The following is a 20,207-nucleotide window of genomic DNA, read 5'->3' on the forward strand; positions in this document are numbered from 1 at the left end:
CTGTTGCTTGGTGCTCAGCTCCTGATTTCCCACTTGTTGCCCCTGGCTCCTCCCATGACAGGGTGACTGAGATCAGCAGCTCACAGTTATGGAATTGCAGAACTCTGTGGCACCCTGAAACACGCAGAGTGATTAAAGCACCTTTTACTTTGCCTTTCGCAGATTGCAGAAAGAAGAAAAATAAAAGTTTCTTCAGGTAAATGCTGTCAATTTTTGTTTAATTTTCGCTCATGTGAAACACCTTGGGACGTCTTACAATGTTAAAGACTCTATATAAATGCAAGTTGTTGTTACTGTTGCTGTATCATTTACTGATCCTACAGTAACTGCTTTAGAGAGAGAGACAATTGGGGTTAGAGTCTTATTGTTGGCGACTTTGTGCTGACGTGCTGTCCAGTTCCAGGCCAATCTTTCACCTTTTCTTAATGTTATTTGGCAGGTTCTAATTGACCTGAGTTGGTGCAGCCCAATTAAGTCATTGGAACAAAATATCTCTACATTACTATACTTAATGCAGAGTGGTCAGCAGCCCTGCATTAACCCTCCACACAGTGTGTAAATGTACCCACGCACTATTCCACTGAATCAATTGTAAACTTGCTGTGTAAAACATTATGTATTTATTTAAACAAATGTTTGTTGTTCTCCTCAGGGGAAGCCGCAATAGTGACACTTCTTAGTACCTGCCCATCGAGGTTCATACTCCTCACTCCCTCTGCTGGATTCATGTGGAGAATTGTTTATAATGAAGCTGCATTGTCACAAGTTCTTGTTTTAAGAAGCTGACCAACTGTAGCAATGTTCGTTGAGATTTCCTTGTGTTCAGTAACTGGAGAAAAAAGCCCCAATTTCGCGAATTCAAAGAACCAAATGTGATTGGTGGAGAAGGATCAATGTCAGCTCTTATTGGTCAGTAGAAGTTTGACATTACTGTCTTTCAAATTAGCTCTTTTTAAATCAGATTGGCTGTCTTAATTTTGACAGTGTGTGTTATTTGTACTTGTGTCACTCAAAGCAATAATCTATATAATTAAAAGTCTTGTCTCCAGCTCATGTCTGTCGCATTAAACTTTTCAAAGATGTCACACATGAAAGTACGACATCAGAGGCTTCAAACCTGAAAAACGTCTGATCTCAGTGTCACATCCCAGGCATCACATCTCAGGGCGTCACATCCCAGGGCGTCACATCTCAGGGTGTCACATCTCAGGGTGTCACATCACAAAAGAACATAAGAATTAGGGGCAGGAATAGGCCACACACCCTTGAAGCCTCCTCTGCCATTAAATAGAAACATAGAAACATAGAAAATAGGTGCAGGAGTAGGCCATTCGGCACTTCGAGCCTGCACCACCATTCAATAAGATCATGGCTGATCATTCACCTCAGTACCCCTTTCCTGCTTTCTCTCATACCCTTTGATCCCTTAAGCCATCAGAGCCATATCTAATTCCCCTTGAATATATCTAATGAACTGGCATCAACAACTCTTTGCGGTAGAGAATTCCAGAGGTTAACAACTCTCTGAGTGAAGAAGTTTATCTTCATCTCAGTCCTAAATGGCTTACCCCTTATCCTTAGACTGTGACCCCTGGTTCTGGACTTCCCCAACATCGGGAACATTCTTCCTGCATCTAACCTGTCCAATCCCGTCAGAATTTTATATGTTTCTATGAGATCCCCTCTCATTCTTCTAAACTCCAGTGAATACTGGCCCAGTCGATCCAGTCTGTCCTCATATGTCAGTCCCGCCATCCCGGGAATCAGTCTGGTGAACCTTCGCTACACTCCCTCAATAGCAAGAACGTCCTTCCTCAGATTAGGAGACCAAAACTGAACACAATATTCCAGATGAGGCCTCACCAAGGCCCTGTACAACTGCATTAAGACCTCCCTGCTCCTATATTCAAATCCCCTAGCTATGAAGGCCAACATGCCATTTGCCTTCTTCACCGCCTGCTATACCTGCATGCCAACTTTCAATGACTGATGTACCATGACACCCAGGTCTCGTTGCACCTCCCCTTTTCCTAATCTGCCGCCATTCAGATAATATTCTGCCTTCATGTTTTTGCCACCAAAGTGGATAACTTCACATTTATCCACATTATACTGCATCTGCCATGCATTTGCCCACTTACTTAACCTGTCCAAGTCACCCTGCAGCCTCTTAGCATCCTCCTCACAGCTCACACCACCACCCAGCTTAGTGTCATCTGCAAACTTGGAGATATTACACTCAATTCCTTCATCTAAATCATTGATGTATATTGTAAATAGCTGGGGTCCCAGCACTGAGCCCAGCGGCACCCCATTAGTCACTGCCTGCCATTCTGAGAAGGACCCGTTTATCCCTGCTCTCTGCTTTCTGTCTGCCAACCAGTTCTCTATCCACGTCAATACATTACCCCCAATACCATGTGCCTTAATTTTGCACACTAATTTCTTGTGTGGGACCTTGTCAAAAGCCTTTTGAAAGTCCAAATACACCACATCCACTTGTTCTCCCTTGTCCAGTCTACTAGTTACATCCTCATAAAACTCAAGAAGATTTGTCAAGCATGATTTCCCTTTCATAAATCCATGCTGACTTGGACTGATCCTGTCACTGCTTTCCAAATGCGCTGTTATTTCATCTTTAATAATTGATTCCAACATTTTCCCCACTACTGATGTCAGGTTAACCGGTCTATAATTCCCCGTTTTCTCTTTCCTTCTTTTTTTAAAAGTGGTGTTACATTAGCTACTCTCCAGTCCATAGGAACTGATCCAGAGTCGATAGACTGTTGAAAAATGGTTACCAATGCATCCACTATTTCTAGGGCCACTTCTTTAAGTACTCTGGGATGCAGACTATCAGGCCCTGGGGATTTATCAGCCTTCAATCCCATCAATTTCCCTAACACAATTTCCTAACTAATAAGGATTTCCTTCAGTTCCTCCTTCTCGCTAGACCCTTGGTACCCTAGTATTTCCAGAAGGTTATATATGTCTTCCTTCGTGAGGACAAAACCAAAGTATTTGTTCAATTGGTCTGCCATTTCTTTGTTCCCCATTATAAATTCACCTGATTCTGATTGCAAGGGACCTACATTTGTCTTCACTAATATTTTTCTCTTCACATATCTGTAGAAGCTTTTGCAGTCAGTTTTTATGTTCCCAGCAAGCTTCCTCTCATACACTATTTCCCCCCTCTTAATTAAACCTTTTGTCCTCTTCTGCTGAATTCTAAATTTCTCTCAGTCCTCAGGTTTGCTGCTTTTTCTGGCCAATTTATATGCCTCTTCCTTGGATCTAACACTACCCTTAATTTCCCTTGTTAGCCACGGTTGAGCCACCTTCCCCGTTTTATTTTTACTCCAGACAGGGATGTACAATTGTTGAAGTTCATCCATGTAATCTTTAAATGTTTGCCATTGCTTATCCACCGTCAACCCTTTAAGTATTATTCACCAGTCTATTCTAGCCAATTCACATCTCATACCATCGAAGTTACCTTTCCTTAAGTTCATGGCTGATCTTCAACCTCAACTCCACTTTCCCGTCTGACCCTCATATCCTTTGATTCCCTTAATATCCAACCGAGTTTGATTCAGTTGGTAAGTATAATGGGGAAGGAAATATCTGGCAGCAATAATTGGATGATCAAGAAGGAGTGTTTTTTAAACTACCAGATCTAAATTGTCAAGTAACAGAAACCAATCAATCAAATCACTTAAAACTATTGCAAACCTGCATTGAGTGCTATTTTTATGTTTCATTTACCTGAAAATTTACCAACATGATATTTATAACATAAAGAAACTCATAAAAATAAACAATCTGGAATGAAATGCTTTTACTCAGAGTTGCCTGTACAGGGACGCAAAACTCTGGCAAATGTTTCATGTTGAGGCTCACTGCTGTGTCAGGAACTTGGCACTCAGCTTGGAGGACTCAGCTTACATAAGAACATACGAATAAGGAGCAGGAGTAGGTCATACGGCCCTTTGTGCCTGCTCCGTCATTCAATAAGATCATGGCTGACCTTTGACCTCAACTCCACTGTCCCGCACAATCCTCATATCCCTTGACTCCCCGAGTCTAATTATCTGTCTATCTCAGCCTTGAATATAGTCAACAAATGAGCATCCACAGCCCTTTGGGGTAGAAAATTCTAAAGAATCACTACCCTCTGAGTAAAGAAGTTCCTCCTCATCTTAGTATTAAATGGCCAACCCCTTAACCTGAGACTATGTCCCCTAGTTCTAGACTCTCCAGCCAGGGGAAACAACATCTCAACATCTACCCTGCCAATCCCCCTCAGAATCATCTCTCATTCTTCTAAACTTCAGAGAGTATTGGCCCAATCTACTCAATCTATCCTCATAGGACAACCCTCTCATCCCATGGATCAATCTAATTGTAATGACTCAAGAGCCTGGTTACTGTAAATTCACTCAGTTGCAACCTGATCCATTTTTATTCCAGCCCAAGAGTGCAAGCGTGACAAAGACACCCAGCTTATACACAGGTGACCAAGCACAATGCCACATGCGTACAGCCCAATGACCTCCGACCATGCGCCCTTAGGTGTCTGGTGACCCCCAAGCATTAATACATAACAACATCCCCCTTTTAAAATCTTAACAACAGTCTTTTTACAAATTAAGACGGTCTGGGCTTTCCTCTCAGTTCAACTTTGGCTCTGGGCGAGCGTTCTGAGTCCGTTGAGACTGAGGGCTGAGTAGCTGATCTGATGGGAGTGGTCATGACCACATCAGAGACTGAAGGTTCAGAGTCAGTAATGTCAGCAGGTTCCTCTGATGAGTGAACAATGACTGCATCTTCCTCACTCGGTTCCAGTTCATCCGTGTGCCGCAGTTTAACTTGGTCAAGGTGTTTCTTGCATGTTTGCCCATTCTTGAGCACGACAATAAACACTGTTACCCTCCTTGGCTGTAACAGTGCCGGCAATCCACTTTGGACCTTGACCATAGTTCAGTACATAAACCGGATTGTTGACCAAGATGTCACGTGACACCACAACATGATCATGACACCATTGCTGACTTTGACGTCTGTTTTCAATAAGATCATTCAAATCAGGATAAACAAGAGAAAGCCTGGTCTTGAGAATTCTTTTTTTCAGTAATTCAACAGGAGGAAGCCCAGTAAGCAGATGAGGTCTTGACCTGTAACTGAGCAATATACATGACAACCGTCTCTGCAGTGAGCCCTGAATTACACGTTTCATACTTTACTTGATCATTTGAACGGCACACTCTGCTTGACCATTAGAAGCAGGCTTGCATGAAGCTGATCTCACATGTCTGATGCCATTGAGTTTCATGAACTCCTGGAACTCAAGACTTGTGAAGCAAAATCCATTGTCGTTCACAACAATGTCAGGCAAACCATGAGTAGCAAACATGATACGAAGGCTCTCAAGGGTAGCTGTAGACGTGCTGGATGACATAATGCTGTACCCACTTAGAATATGCATCTAGTACGACAAAAAACAGTTTTCCTAGGTACGGGCCCGCAAAATCAATGTGGATCCTCGACCATGGTTTGGATGGCCACGACTAAAGACTTAGCGTAGATTTCGCTGGTACTTTACTGAGCTGCATCCAAGTATTGCACTGATGCACGCATGATTCCTGATCAGAGTCAATTCCAGGCCACCATACATGAGACCGAGCAATGGACTTCATCATGACAATACCAGGATGAGTGCTATGAAGTTCAAGTACAAATTTTTCTCTATCTTTCTTAGGCATGTTTACATGATTACCCCACAGTAAATACAGTCTGACTGAATTGACAGCTCATCCTTGCGACGGATGTAAGGTTTGGTCTCCTCACGCATCTCCATAGATACGGCAGCCCAATCGCCACTGAGTACAAACTGTTTCACAACCGATAAAATAGGGTCATGGTTGGTCCAGATCCTAACTTATTGAGCAATGACTCTCAAAATCGTTCACTCTCAAAATCATCCATTACTAATAGTAGATCTGCAGGTTGAGGTGTCTCCATCTCAGTTGTGGGTAAGGGCAGACGACTCAGTGCATCGGCACAATTCTCAGTACCAGGTCTATGATGGATAATGTAATCATAGGCAGACAATGTCAGCGCCCACCTTTGAATGCGGGACGATGGATTGGTATTAATACCTTTGTTTTCTTCCAGCAATCAAATGAGTGGCTTGTGATCCGTTTCTAGTTCAAAACGAAGACCAAACAGGTACTGGTGCATTTTTTTTAACCCCATACACACAGGCCAAAGCTTCTTTCTCTACCATACTGTAAGCTCTTTCTGCTTTAGATTGACTTCTCAAAGCATACGCAACAGGTTGTAGCTTGCCCGGTTCATTTGCTTGTTGGAGTACGCAACCAACCCCATATGATGAAGCATCACAGGCCAATACAAGATGCTTACGTGGATCATAATGAACAAGTAACTTGTTTGAACATAGCAGATTCTTGGCTTTCTCAAAGACTTTATCTTGAGATGCACCCCAGACCCAGTTGTCGCCTTTTCTTAGTAACGCATGCAGTGGCTCTAGTAAAGTGCTCAATCTGGGTAAGAAATTACCAAAGTAGTTGAGTAGCCCAAGGAATGAATGCAGCTCTGTCACATTCTGGGTGCATTTTTGATGGCCTCGGTTTTCAAATCAGTGTGGGCCTGATGCCATCAGCAGCAATCTTCCTCTCGAGGAATTCGACTTCAGGTGCCATGAATACACACTTCGAACGTTTCAGCCTGAGTCCCACTTTGTCCAAATGCTGTAGGACTTCTTCAAGATTGTTCAGATGTTCAGCAGTGTTGTGACCTGTGACCAGAATGTCATCTTGAAACACGACAGTTCTAGGAACGGACTTCAGTAAACTCTTCATATTCCTCTGAAATATGGCTGCAGCCGAACAAATCCCAAAAGGACACCTGTTGTAGATGAACAGTCCTTTATGGGTGTTGATGCAGGTGAGTTTCTTCAAAGTGTCGACAAGCTCCTGGGCCATATAGGCCTACGTCAGATCCAGTTTCGTGAACAACTTTCTACCAGCTAGTGTGGCGAACAGGTCATCAGCCCTCAGTAACGGATACTGATCCTGTTTCAAAAATCAGTTAATCGTAACCTTGTAGTCTTCACAAATCCTGACAGTGCCATCACTCTTCAACACAGGAACAATGGGACTAGCCCACTCGTTAAACTCGACCGGTGATATGATCCCTTCACGCTGGAGTCTGTCAAGCTCAATTTCAACCTTCTCCCTCATCATGTACGGAACAGACCGAGCTTTGTGATAGACAGGCCTTACATTGGAGTCCAGGTGAATCTGCACCTTGGCTCCCGTAAAATTACCAATGCCCAGTTCAAAGAGGGAAACTTTTTCAATACTTGAGCACACGAAGTATCACCACCAAGGACGACATCTTGACATCATTCCAGTTCAGCTTGATTTTCTCGAGCCAATTCCTGCCGAACAGCGTTGGACCATTACCTGGGACGATCCATAATGGTAGCTCGTGAACCACACCGACATATGACACCTCGATTGCTGCACTGTCGAGCACCGGTATGAGTTCCTTAGTGTAAGTACGCAACCTGGCATTGACTGGACTCAGCTTCAATTTCGCTGCCTTAGTGTCCCACAGCTTGTCGAATGTCCTTTGGCTCATTATCGACTGGTTTGCACCCGTGTCCAGCTCCATTGATACAGGCACGCCATTCAGCTTCACATTAACGACTATCGGCTGGCTCTTGCTCAGGAACGAATACAGTCTATTCACTTCCTCCTAGGGCTGCGTATCCGGGCCATTGTGGGAGCACGGTCCCGCATTTCTGAACTCTTTGCTTCAGTACGCGGTCTGAAGTTTGGATTAAAAAACAGGAAGATTGGAAATTTTGGATTGAAAGAGACTGTTAGACAATGTGGTGCCTTCAGCCATTGAAATGAGTAACTGGTCATTCATTATCTGTATGTTAAATATTTGACTGCACCTTTGTTACTATTTAATGACATCTGTAGGTTAAACAAGCAATGTTAAGTATTTGAACACCTCGTTACGGTGGCAAAAATTTTATATTTGAGTACCTTAGAACTAAATGATGTTAAGTATAATGGAAATTCATGACGAAACAATTTGATGATGTAGGTATGTTAAATATTTGATTGTACCTTTGTTACTATTTAATGACATCTGTATGTTAAAAAAGCAATGTTAAGTCTGTATGTTAAACAATTCACAAAGCCGTGATTGTCTAAATGTAAAGAAATAAGAGTTCAAAGGCTTTTTCACTATAAAGATGAGATGCACACACACAGACACCAGAGACACTGGACATCCGGAAGATGTGTGTCTCAGGCAGCCACGGAAATCGAAGCAAGCTGCCTTTGTGAAGTGTTCTCAGTAACTTTCATACTTGGTTTGTTTAGTATGAATGTTTAAATAAAAGATCTGATCCTGCCTTTACTACAACTGAGTGTGTGCGGGTAATTCGATGTTAAAAGCAACAAAGAGAAAAGAGCAAGACAACCGTACAACAGCCATCACTGAACTGGTCCTCATCAAACGTGGTGAGCCACACCACGCTTGCTCCGTTGTGGACACATCCTGTGAAGATCCATTGCATGAGTATTGTCTAAACTGACACTGATGAGGCTGATGATTGCCCCTACAACGCCAACAGGGTGAAATCTGGATTGAACCAGTTAGCGGGCTCTGAGCAGCGGCAGGTTTCGTGTAAGCAGCTCTGCCCGAAGACGACGCCATCATGTTTACAGTACTTGCCGTGGAACTCCGACTCATTGATGATATCTGCCTCAAATTATCATTCATCGACATGCATGCCTGTGCAGTCGCAATGGCCTTTTTCAAATCCAGTGTCTCTGCAGCCAACAGCTTCCTGAGGATCGCATCATGACTGGTGCCTATCATGAAGACATCACACAGCATGTCTTCCAGCATGTTCCCGAACTTACATGGCTCAGCAAGACATTGCAGGTCGCCGACAAATCCCGACATGTCCTGGCCCTCCGCACGAACATGCGTGTAGAAACAGTAGTGTGATATGATGATCCCCTCTTTTGGCTTCAAATGGTTACCCACCAACGTACACAATTCCTCGTACCCTTTTTTTGCCGGACGTACAGGCGAGAGAAGATTCTTCATGAGGCTGTAAATTTTCGGATCACAAATGGCGAGGAGAACTGCCCTGCGCTTAACTGTGTAGGTCTCTGCCTCCATGCCATTGGCCATAAAATACTGATCCAGGCGGTCGACAAAATCCGCCCAATCCTTGCCCTCCATGAATCTCTCCAGAATTTCAACAGTGCCCATTGTGTCTGCGAAGGTTCTTAAATTACTTCATCACCAATTGTAATGACTCAAGAGTCTGGTTACTGTAAATTCACTTAGGTGCAATCTGATACATCTTTATTCCAGCCCAAGAGTGCAAGCGTGACAAAAACACCCAGCTTATATACAGTTGACCAAGCAAACATGCCACATGCATACAGCCCAATGACCTTCGACCACAGTGCCCTCTAGTGTCTGGTGACCCCCAAGCATTAATACATAACACTAATGAACCGTTGTTGCACCATCTCTACGCCACGTATGTCATTTCCCAGATAAGGAGATCAAAATTGTGCACAGTATTCCAGGTATGGTCTCACCAAAGCCCTGTACAAAACTTCCTTATTCTTGTACTCCAACCCTTTGCAATAAAGGCCAACATGCCATTTGCCTTCCTAATTGCTTGCAGTATCTGCATGGTAATGTTCTGTGTTTCCTGCACGAAGATATCTAATCCTCTATGAACATCAACATTTAATAGTTCCTCAAATTTAAAAAAATATTCTGTTTTCTATCCTTCCTACCTCACATTTCCTCACGTTATACTCCATCTGCCATCTTATTGCCCACTCACTTAACCTGTCTTATCCCTTTGCAAGCTCTTTGTGTCCTCCTCACTGCTTACTTTCTGACCTAGTTTTGTATCATCAGCAATGTTGGATACATTGCGTCGGTCCTTTCATCTAATTCAATAATATAGATTATAAATAGCTGGCGCCCAAGCACTGATGCTTGCGGCACCCCACTTGTTACAGCCTACCAATCTAAAAATGACCTGTTTATTCCTACTCTCTGTTTCTTGTCCATGCTAATATATTACCCCACCCCATGAGCCCTTATCTTGCGTATCAACCTTTTGTGTGGCACCTTTTCAAATGCTTTTTGGAAATATATTACATCCACTGGTTCCCCTTTATCTACGCTGCTAGTTATATCCTCAAAAAACTCTAATAAACTTGTTAAACATGATTTCCCTTTCATAAAACTGTGCTGATCATGTTATGATTTTCAAAGTGCCCCATTAATAATTCCTTAATAATGAATTCCAGCATTTTCCCAATGACTGATGTCAAGCTAACTGGTCTGTAGTTCCTTGCTTTCTCTCTCCCTCCTTTCTTGAATAGTGGGGTTAAATTTTAACCTTCCAATCTGCTGGGACCGTTTTTGAAGATTACAACCAATGCATCCACTATCATTGCAGCCACAACTTTTAGAGCCCAAAGATCAGGTCTAGGGGATTTGTCGACTTTTAGTCCCATTAGTTTTTCAAGTACTTTTTTTCTACTGATATTAATTACTTTAAGTTCCTTACTCTTATTACCCACTTAGCTCCCCATTATTTGTGGTATACTTTTTGTGTCTTCCACTGTGAAGTCAGAAACAAAATATTTGTTTAAAGTCTCTTTAAACCCAAAGAAATTGTGAATTATAAAAGAAATAATGATTTTATAAACGATATACTTGTGCCAGCTCAGCAGACACAGAGAGCTAAGGTCGCAGCAAGACAATACATAAAAACAGGCCTTCAAGGCCCAGCTATGGCAATAGAGGATTTAGCAAGGAGCCTTAAAGATAAACAAGCTATCTCTTGAAAGGCCAACAAGATATTCAGACAGAGATAAGGAAGAAAATGACATCATAAGTACACTTTCCCCTGTAATTGGACTATAGGATGGATAAAAGATGATTGACACCAGGGGGCTGAAACTGCCCACCGCCCGAAACAGGGCACACCTTCTGCTTTTTGTTGTGCATTACCGCCACAATGGATGCGGCGGCCATTAGAGGGAAATTCAGCAATTTTGCTAAATAAAAGGAGCGGTGCAGTATTGAACTTGAGACCCTGGTCCAAGCTGTGGAGGGAAGGAGGCGCATTCTCTATCCGGACACCAGACGATCCAGTCCACCGTCTTTGCCAATGCATGGAGAGAGATCGTTGTGGAGGTGTCGGGGACCTCCATTCATGACCGCACCCAATGCTGCAAAAGGCTGAACGACATTATTTGACTGATGAAAGGGAGTACATGTTTCCCCAATGCCTCACTTTCCATCTGCAAGTCTCTCCTTCACTTTCTCTTATTTCCCACCTTCACTATATAGTCAGTGAAGCAGCATTTGATTGCTGAGGCATCTATATCTTTGTGTGGATACTCACAATAGCATGTCCCTTTCAGGTGAGAGTTGCAGCTGCATGTAATGGACCCACACTTGCACTAACTGCCGAGGCCTCATGACCATGCTACTCAACAACCCTTCGTTGCTTTTCAAGCCAAGGTCTCCCACAGCCGTTTGGAGCAACAGAGGACTGATGGGGGCGAGGCCGATATCCAACAGCTGAGTGATATAGAAGAGAAGGTGCAGCAGCTAGTGGGCCCACATGTTGCCTTCCTTGTGGCCGCCGGTCATGTGGATCCCACTGGGGGAAGCATCGGTAATTGAAGGCCTTCCTTTAATGCCATCTCTCCCTGAAAGTCCAAGCACCTACCAGTCAATTGCTTATGATTGTGTGCAAGTTGCTGGCTGCATGGTGCAATGCCCTACCTCACCCTGACGGAACCACTTGTGCCAGTTATGATTGGAGATGATACCCTGAGTGTGAGCCAGAGCGAGAACGAGACCCTTGAGGCGAGTGGGAACCAGAGTCCAGGCGAGACTCTTGAGGTGAGTGCGAGCCAGTGTCAGGATGAGACCCTTGAGCCGTACAGACATTGGGGCATGTCCGATGAGGGCGAGGAAGAGGGCAACACTGCTGCCAGCATGTGTCACTGCTTCCAACACTCACACGCACCAGCTCAAATACTGGGAATACGCGGTCAGGTCAGTTAGATTTAGCAGAGGGTTCTGCACTGGGTGATGCATCGAGTCCTAGTGGGCTGCAGCATGGTCAAGGTCAAAGGGAACCTCGGGCGCCATCTCTCCGGGGGGTGAGTTCACACGCGAGTTCTGCAGCAGAGGACTCAGACCATGTTAAAAAATAATACTAAAAGGGATGCAGTTTGTTCATCAGACCTTACTAAAGATCGTGCACACAAATGAGATTATGAAACAAGGGTGGAGGCTGTTATGTATGTAACCCTAGGCAACCTGTATCATACCACCACCAGCGAGCCTACCTGTTGGAGTCCCATGCTGTACCAACACTCTGGAGTTTAATTAAAGGAGCTAAGGTCACACTTACTCATTGCACACAGTACTCAGTTGTATCACTTTATTATGAGCATAACAGAGGCCATGCATTCTCAGATGTTGGGGGCAATGGCAAGGGTGCCCGAGAGCCTGTCGCAAGTGGTCAGGAGCATGGAGGAGTCTGCCTCCTGCATTGTGGACAGCTCTGCGCATTGGACATCATTGCCAGTGTGCAGACGATGGTGGTCTCCCAGAGTGACCGTGCAGATCCAGCTGTGATGCCGTGTATCATTGGCGATGTGGCAGCTGCCATTACAGCACAGGCGCAAGGGAACAAACATCTGAGTGCTGCTTTGGAGAGGGTGGCTGCTGGCCTGGAAGCTCAGTATGCTCTCATGCACTCTGGGCAACAGGCCATGGAGCGTCTTACTGCTGTCATCTCTGGTGGCATCAAGACTGTGCTCTCATGCAGTCGCAGCTGGATGCCACGCAAGATCTGACTACTGCCATCATGGCTGAGTCCACCAGGGTCCACGGGGGACTTTCCAGTGTCACGCCACCCCACCATGCTCCAGCAGATTGGTGGTGATGATGAGGTGCTGCCCCGGGGGAGTGGCGCAGGCTCATCGGACCAGGATCCTGATGTGCTCGCTCAGAAACACAGCAGTCCTCAGCCGAGACCTGCCACCCTGCCATTGTTGCCAACCATGGAATCGCTCCAGCCAATTCCGACTGACCGCACCGAAGGGGATATGGCCCAGTCTGCAGCCGGCCCTTCCAGGGCCAGAGCTGGTCGAGGGCGTCCTAGAAGGACATCTGTAGCTTCTATACCTGAAACACAGCAGTCTTCCCAGAGCTATGATGCAGGCACAGGGGAGACACTGTGGCATAGTTCCAGAATAGGTTTGTGTAAGAGGGGTTATAAGGAAATGCACAAGGGTGAGAATTGATAATGTGTTTGTTTTGTGGATCCATTTTTTCTGGTCTAATAAATCTTTATTTTGGGTTTGAATATCTGTGCTGGTCTTTCATTTCACTGTGGGGAATGCTGTGTTAAAGGGCTCATTGGGTTGCCCATGGCGATGCACAGATGAAGGATAAAGTGTGCGTGAACTCAGCGGAAACAAGCAGCAATGAGGACTTCCCTTGCAGGGTCCAGATGGCGACGTCGCATCCTGCATGGCCACCAACCCACATTCTGCTCCTCCTCCTCCTGTGCCTTCGCCTCTTCCTCCTCCTCTTCCTGTGCCTTCCCTCCTCTTCCTGGTCCTCCTCCTCAGGTAGTACTGCTGTCTCATCCTCCAATGGTTGTTCCCTCATGATTGCCAGGTTGTGAAGCATGCAGCAGAAGACCACGAATAGGGACACCCACTCAGGCGAGTACTGCAGCACTCCTCCTGAGCGATCCAGGCCAGGGAACCTCTGTTTAAATATTCCGATGGTCTGCTCAATGATGCACCTGCTGAATGTGAGTCATTGTAGGATTGCTGCGCAGCAGTCTTGGGGTGGCGAAGGGGAGTCAGTGGCCAAGTGTACAGTGGGTAGCCCTTGTCTCCAAGGAGCCAGCTGTAATCTTGGTTTGGCCCAGCAAAGACGCCTGATGCACAGGTCTGCTGCAGGATGAAAGCATCATGGCTATCGCCAGGATACCGTGCATCAACTGCCATGATTTTGCGGTAGTGGTTGCACACCAGCTGGACATTCAGGGAGTGGAATACCTTGCAGTTACGAAGATCTCGGGATTGTTCAGTGCCATGTGGGTGCAATCTATGGTGCCCTGAACCCTGAGGAAGCTGCAATCCTCATGAATCCGGCCTGCCTCTTTTACAGAGCATCTACTACCTGATGGATGGAGCAATGCATGACAATTTGGGAGATGTTCGAGATGTCTGCTGTTGCAGCTTGAAAAGATCCAGTCGCATAGAAATTGAGGTGATAATGAGCTTTGATGCGACAGTCAGAGCTGTCCTCAACCTTGTTTGAGGCTGTAGGTCTGGCTGCAGGAGATTGCACAGCTCTGTCACGAATCGCAGTCTCTGGAGTCACTGGTCATCCGTCAGGTCTGTGTAAGAGAACTGCTGTCTGTAGACCCTTTGACGATAGGACCTTCTGCCACCACGTCTATGCCGTCTTCCTCTCACAGGTGCCTCATTGTTTTCTCGCTCCTGAATGTTTCTGGGGCGGGTCCAAGGCAGTGTGTGTTCTGATGACCTTCTCGCTCCTGCTCACCTTCGGCAGGCTGACAAGCATGCTGCCTTCTGTCTATCTGGCCCACAGTGTTGTGCGGGGGGTCTGTGCACCTGACCCTCCTCCTGACAGCAGGCCCTTCCTGAGATCCTTCCTGGGGCACCTCTCTGGGTCCAGCTCTGTCGCCATCTCCATGGCCTTCTGCATGTTACTCAGCCATGTGTGCTGCGCCCCTTGCCCGCTGCCTCTCCAGCCGTCGGAGCCGATGCTGCCTTCTCCTGCGTGCCTCCCTGCCGTGCACAATGTGCAGGAGGTGTTCCGCTGCCACCACTGACCCCATTTAGTTATCCTCCGCAAGCCCAGCTTGCTCAATCAGCGCTCTCTGTTGTGAGTATGAAGAGCCTGGGCCACTATAACTCAATCCCGCTATCAACAAGGCTACTTGCAATAATTGAAAAAATCCCTCAAAATCCTGCTGCCAAAAATGCTGCTAGACGCAACACGCCATTAAATGCTGTTGGCGGTCTTGAGCAAGCAGTGTGTACCGAGCCAAAAACCTGTCGTTGACACCGACAGGCGGCCGGAAGATGATTTGAGCTTCCGGGATGGGTGCGAGGTAGTGCGTGATCTGATGATGTCATTAACGAAGTGGGGGGAGCGGGGTGGATATCCTCACTGCCGGGTAAACCCTTCAGGGCAATACCATGAAAGCTGGCCAGTCCGCCGCGACTCGCTGGCCATTCCATACCGACTCGTGGCCGCCACTTTCAGGTGGCCAGAGGCCTTATAGAAAGGGCCAATTTTGGCCCGCAGCTATCCACCAGCCCAATAAAATAAAGTATAAAAATGGGTGACCAGGAGGAGAAAGCAGGCAGTTAAGGGCGGAGACTTCCTTGAGGTAGATTAATGATGGCTAGGGCCTATCACTTTGTTCAAGCTCTCAGCCTCTGAGGTAGATCAATGTGGGTTACTAGCCTAACACCTCCAACACCTCGACAGACGGCCCAGTAGAAGTGACTGCTACTGCAGGCTGCAGAGATCCATCAACTCCAAGACCACCGCTCTGCCTTTCCGGGCGTCTGACTTCCGTCCCTCCGGTCATGATGTTCCGCTCCGGTGGCCGTAGATCGACTTCAGCTGTCACAGGTTGTATGAATGGGAAGGTGAGGCAATACCAGTGTTTGTGGTCACCCGAGCTAAGGCAGCACGTGAGCCCAAGCGTCCAGAAGGTGAACAACCCTCCTCAAGCACTGGTAGCGAGGTAGAAACCACCACTACAACCACACATCGGTCCCTGACTGCGGTTGAGGTCGGTGCGCTAAAAACCCACCTGCAGTCGGTGGGAATGGACACCAACCCCCTTGAAATCACCCATCGGAACTAGAAGGGAACGACTTTAAACAGGTCCTCCCGGAGGCATGCTCCACAGAGCTAAAACAAGAAATGGATCAGGACATTCTGAAAGGGGGCACGATAGAGAAAATTGAGTTAGAATGATGCCAAACACTAGGGGAGGAGAGCATCGACTTCCACCAGCTCTTAGCTAGCACCAAACAGGGCCCTATTGAAAGTCCTTTGCGCAGAAACTCCACAAAATCTTCCAGTGCACCAAGGGTTGCAGAGGGGAACTACTTCAACTACCCAGGCTTCAAAACCCTCTTTTTGAACAGCCTCCAACTGTTGGTCAGTAACGCGCTGGGCGTTTATGTCTCCAAAGACACCCAGTGGGAGCAAATGAGCACCCTTGCCATGACTACTCGGGATCAGATCCGTGCCAATATCCCTGCCTAACCAGAAGTCAGGGTCATCCAAAACATCTGCATCAGGAAAGAGTGCCTTGGTGCAATGCTTTCTTTGCCACCGTCTAGGCCACTATGCCCATCAATGCTACCACCCCCCAAAACAAGCAGGCTTCTACTCAGTTGAGCAGTGGTTAGAGAGAATGAGGCAGCCATAGGGGCTCTAACAGTTGGCCAAGGAGCCCGACTGGTTGGCCGCCGTGCATCAGCAACCTGAGCCATCGGCTCCACCTCCACATCCCTTATGACTCCTGTAGATCTCTCAGGGGTCTCTAAGCTGCTGTTGTCCTGTGCTCAGGATTGCTCTCCTGGGGGTCAGTCTGTGCCACAGGATCTCAGTGGGTGACTTGTGCTCAAGTCTCTCTGTTGCTTGGAGCTCAGCTCCTGATTTCCCGCTTGTTGCCCCTGGCTCCTCCCATGACAGGGTGACTGAGATCAGCAGCTCACAGTTATGGAATTGCAGAACTCTGTGGCACCCTGAAACACGCAGAGTGATTAAAGCACCTTTTACTTTGCCTTTCGCAGGTTGCAGAAAGAAGAAAAATAAAAGTTTCTTCAGGTAAATGCTGTCAATTTTTGTCTGATTTTCACCTTTTCTTAATGTTATTCGGCAGGTTCTGATTGACCAAATAAAGTAATTGGAATAAAATATCTCTACACTACTATACTTAATGCAGAGTGGCCAGCTGTCCTGCATTAACCCTCTGCATAGTGTGTAAATGTACCCACGCACTATTCCACAGGGTCACTTGTAAACTTGCTGTGTAAAACATTATGTTCTTATTTAAGCAGATGTTTGTTGTTCTCCTCAGGGGAAGCCGCAATAGTGACACTTCTCAGTATCTGCCCATCGAGGTTCATACTCCTCACTCCCTCTGCTGGATTCATGTGGAGAATTGTTTATAATGAAGCTGCATTGCCACAAGTTCTTGTTTTAGGAAGCTGACCAACTGTAACAACGTTCGTTGAGATTTCCCTGTGTTCAGTAACTGGAGAAAAAAGCCCCAATTTTGCGAATTCAAAGAACTAAATGTGACTGGTGGAGGAAGACCAATGTCAGCTCTTATTAGTCAGTAGAAGTTTGACATTACTGTCTTTCAAATGGGCTGTTTTTAAATCAGGTCGTCTGTCTTAATTTTGACAGTGTGTGATTTGTACTCGTGTCACGAAAAGCAATAATCTATATAATTAAAAGTCTTGACTCCAGCTCATGTCTGTTGCATTAAAATTTTCAAAGATGTCACACTAAAAGTATGACTTCAGAGGCATCAAACCTGAAAAGCGTCACATCTCAGGGTGTCATATTTCAGGGCGTCACGTCGCACGGCGTCACGTCTCAGGGCGTCACGTCTCAGGGCGTCAGATGTCAGTGTGTCACATTTCAGTGTGTCACGTCTCAGGGCGTCAGTGTGTCACGTCTCAGGGCGTCACGTCTCAGGGCGTCACGTCTCAGTGTGTCACATCTCAGGGCGTCACATCTCAGTGTGTCAGTGTGTCACGTCTCAGGGCGTCACGTCTCAGTGTGTCACATCTCAGTGTGTCACGTCTCAGGGCGTCACGTCTCAGGGTGTCACGTCTCAGGGCGTCAGATGTCAGTGTGTCAGTGTGTCACGTCTCAGGGCGTCACGTCTCAGGGCGTCACGTCTCAGGGCGTCAGATGTCAGTGTGTCACGTCTCAGGGCGTCACGTCTCAGACTGTCACGTCTCAGGGCGTCAGATGTCAGTGTGTCAGTGTGTTACGTCTCAGGGCGTCACGTCTCAGGGCGTCAGATGTCAGTGTGTCACGTCTCAGACTGTCACGTCTCAGGGTGTCAGATGTCAGTGTGTCAGTGTGTCACGTCTCAGGGCATCACATCTCATAAGAACAGAAGAATTAGGAGCAGGAATAGGCCGTATGTCCTCCAAGCCTGCTCCGCCATTCAATAAGATCATGGCTATTCTTCGACCTCAAATTCACTTTCCCATCTGATCTTCATATCCTTTGATTCCCTTAATATCCAACCGAGTTTGATTCAGTTGGTAAGTATAATGGGGAAGGAAATATCTGGCAGCAATAATTGGCTGATCAAGAAGGAGTGTTTTTTAAACTATCAGGTCTAAATTGTCAAGTAACAGAAACCAATCAATCAAATCACTTAAAACTATTGCAAACTTGCAATGACCTTTTCCTCCTCACCTGGAGACTCTGGTTGGATGCAGGCAGGCAGACAGCAGCTGCAGCTCCTTCCTCCACAGGCTCACAGCTCCAAGTGGCTAGGCCACTCCTACAACAGCTCTATTTTGGTAGAACAATAATCAAGTGCCCCCTGATTAAATGGGGGCACTAAACCGGCACATTAAACAAATTAAACTTTTGACTGTAAACTTAAATCATATTAAAATTTGGTTGCCGGGGGTGATGATGCACTCCAGTCCCTCCGGTGCCCACCTCACGCAGAAGGACGCGAGCGTACTGGTGGACACCGCGTGCTCCAACTCCAGGGACACCCTGGCTCAGATGTAACCGCGGAAGAGAGGCAGTCAGTCGGGCTGAATGACCCAAGTTTGCTGATGCTACAAAGATGGGAGGAAAAGCAATGTGTGAGGAGGACATAAAAAATCTGCAAAAGGACATAGACAGGCTAAGTGAGTGGGCAAACATTTGGCAGATGGAGTATAATGTTGGAAAATGTGAGGTCATGCACTTTGGCAGAAAAAAATCAAAGAGCAAGTTATTATTTAAATGGAGAAAGATTGCAAAGTGCCACAGTACAACGGGACCTGGGGGTACTTGAGCATGAAACACAAAAGGATAGTATGCAGGTACTGCAAGTGGTCAGGAAGGCCAATGGTATCTTGGCCTTTATTGCAAAGGGGATGGAGTATAAAAGCAGGGAAGTCTTGCTCCAGTTGTACAGGGTATTGGTGAGGCCTGCATGCAGTTTTGGTTTCCATATTTAAGAAAGGATATACCTGCTTTGGAGGCAGTTCAGAGAAGGTTCACTAGATTGATTCTGGGGATGAGGGGGTTGACTTATGAGGAAAAGTTGCGTAGGTTGGGCCTCTACTCATTGGAGTTCAGAAAAATGAGATGTGATCTTATCGAAGCATATAAGATTATGAGGGGGCTTGACAAGGTGGATGCAGAGAGGATGTTTCTACTGATGGGGGAGCCTGGAACTAGAGGACACGACCTTAGAATAAGGGGCCGCCCATTTAAAACATAGATTAGGAGGAATTTCTTCTCTCAGAGGGTTGTAAATCTGTGGAATTTTCTGCCTCGGAGAGCTGTGGAAGCCGGCACATTGAATAAATTTAAGAGAGAAATAGTTTTTTGAGTGATATGGGGACAAGGAGTTATGGGGAGTGGGCGGAGAAGTGGAGCTGAGTCCATGATCAGATCAGCCATGATCTTATTGAATGGCGGAGCAGGCTCGAGGGGCCATATGGCCTACTCCTGCTCCTATTTCTTATGTTCTTATAACCCCCTCGACCAACCGCTGCCTGGACCGATTGATGGCTACCTTGGCCATGCCCAGGAGCAGTCCTGCAAAGTCCTTACTATACAGTATAAATGCACACGAGGCCCATGCTTGAGAGGTCAGTCTGTGACCTGTCCTTTATTCCTTAGCACTCCAAGTGATGAAGGTGGGTGGAGCTTCCCCTTTTGTACCTGAAGGCCCAGGTTAAGGAGTGTCTCCACCTAGTGGTCATTGTTCTCACAGTGTACAACTTAGGTCAGATTATACATGGGTTACAATGCTGGTTGAA

The sequence above is a fragment of the Pristiophorus japonicus genome, chromosome 9, assembly GCF_044704955.1.
Source record: "Pristiophorus japonicus isolate sPriJap1 chromosome 9, sPriJap1.hap1, whole genome shotgun sequence".
In the NCBI taxonomy this organism is placed as follows: domain Eukaryota; kingdom Metazoa; phylum Chordata; class Chondrichthyes; family Pristiophoridae; genus Pristiophorus; species Pristiophorus japonicus.